Source organism: Stigmatopora nigra, chromosome 4 (genome assembly GCF_051989575.1).
Source record: "Stigmatopora nigra isolate UIUO_SnigA chromosome 4, RoL_Snig_1.1, whole genome shotgun sequence".
Lineage (NCBI taxonomy): Eukaryota > Metazoa > Chordata > Actinopteri > Syngnathiformes > Syngnathidae > Stigmatopora > Stigmatopora nigra.
Window position 1 is genome coordinate 1201447 of NC_135511.1, and position 2500 is coordinate 1203946.

Here is a 2500-nt window from a genome sequence, read left to right on the forward strand (position 1 = left end):
ACGTGTACACACACTCGCGTATACACACTCGCGTATACACATACTCACGTATACACACACACGTATACACACGCGCGTATACACACACGTATATACACACACACGTATACACACACACACGTGCGTATACACACACACTCACGTATACACACACTCACGTATACACACACACACACACACGTATACACACACTCACGTATACACACACTCACGTATACACACACTCACGTATACACACACACGTATACACACACGCGTATGCACACACACACGTATACACACACGTATACACACACACGTATACACACACACGTATACACACACACGTATACACACACGCGTATGCACACACACACGTACACACGTATACACACACACACACGTATACACACACATACACACACGTATACACATGTATACACACACGTAGACACACACACATATACACACACGTGTACACACACGTGTACACACACACGTATACACACACACATATACACACACGTATACACACACACGTATACACACTCGTATGCACACACACGTATACACACACGTATACAAACACACGTATACACACACACGTATACACACACACGTATACACACACACGTATACACACACACGTATACACACACACACATATACACACACACACACACATACACACACACACGTATACACACACAGGCACACACACACACAGGCACACACACACACGTATACACACAGTGATAATTTTACAATTGGCACACTGCGAGTCCCAGGGATTCGCTTGTCTGAAAACTGTGCGCCCCAGGAAACTTGTCACGGGTCCCAACATACTACGGATGCAAATAAAACATAAACAACGATATATAAACATTCAGATTTAATTTATTTATTATATGGTTTAGGGTTAGGGTTTATTTATCATTCTACTAGTCTTTCAGCTCGTAGATCCTCCTCTCTTTGCAGCCTTTCCACTTTTCCAGGGCCTTTTGATGGTTCACACTTTTAGCCAGCTGCACTACCATCAGTTTGTGCTGAGTTTCCACTTGCAGCCTGTTTCTTTTCTTTGTGAGGATTCTGTTCTGCACAGAAAAACCTCTCTCACAGCCAGCTGTATGCACAGCTGATGTAAGAGCCAGCTGAGCCAATCTTATCATGTTTGGCATCTCTTCACTGTGGTACTGGCTGATCAGTTTCCAGAGATTGCTCATCTTGTCTCTTGGGTACTTTTCAGCCAGTACAATTTGCTTGAGCATTCTCCACTCCCTCTTTGTAGCAGTTGATGATATGATTGGCTCACAAGTGTTTGATTTATTTTCACCATCATCACCAATCCATGATATTGTCTTTGAAACACCAAAATGTTCACACAGCTTATCAATTTCTTCTGTGCCATACTCATCCACATCTTTTTTGTTTTGAAGGAAGCTGAGTGGCCTCATTCCTAAAACAGCAAAGGCCTGAAGAATACTACCCTGAGGAAACCTTTCTCTGATGTTCCCGATGACACTGTTGATGAAGTCACTGATGACATTTTTAAGCTGAAATTGTGACTTTGTGAGGTGAAAATTGCCCTTGAATATATCACCCACCATATCTTCTTTCAGCTTCATCAAGTGTGGGCTGTTCATCTCCTTAACAACCTCCAAGTCATTGATACATTGCTCCACCTTCACCCCAACCAAAGCAATGTCAATATTCTCTGTTTGGAAAAATTGAGACAGAATTGTGACAGGGCCCATTGCATCCATCATCATATATGTGATAGAGACAAATTTCTCGGTTGCAATCTTCCTTCGCAACCCTTCAGCCTTTGGGTCTTTAGTGAAATCAATGTCTCTGAAATAGAGCAAAAGACTCTCCAAAGTCCTGTATACTGATGTCAGGGCATTGAAATAGCTGAGCCATCTCACACAATGATATTCCTTGCCTCCAGTTCTTTCTTGATTGATTTTGCAATACCTTGACCTGTTGAATCTTTGCACTCAACATTTGCGATGTAATGCGTCGAAGGTTGCATCGTATCATCTATCACTTGGGCATACAGGACAAGGCGCTTTGTATTTGTAGAGTCTGTTGATTCATCAGCAAGTATCGTAACGACTGGTGAATTTTGCAACATCACTTCCTTCTCTTCTTCTATTACAGATGAAATGCTATCCAACAATTCATGAGCCGTAAAGTAAGATTCGTAATTAATTTTGTGTTTTTTCAAAATATCCAAGTCTCACCAAGCTCATGCATCAGGTTTATTATGCTGCTAAACTTGCTGAACGGTATATCTTCCATGGACATCCAATGTACAACTTTCAATAAAGCTGTAACTACTTTGTCTTTTGTTGCTGATGCCTTTTGTTCGATTTTTTTGTTGTTATTTCGCAATGTGGGAATTTCCAGTGCCAACTTGTGTCCGGGCAAAACTATGTGTCTATCCAGGGTGCATTTTTGAAAATTCGTGCATTTAGCTGCCGCAATCAATCCATTTACCTGCTTGTTATCCGTACAAACA

General features: G+C 41.6%; 1 protein-coding gene across 5 annotated transcripts in view; it reads right to left on the minus strand.

Moving 5' to 3' along the window:
* fam163b (family with sequence similarity 163 member B) overlaps nucleotides 1–2500 on the minus strand; it is a 90584-nt gene that overhangs the window by 87672 nt on the left and 412 nt on the right. The window lies entirely within an intron of this gene.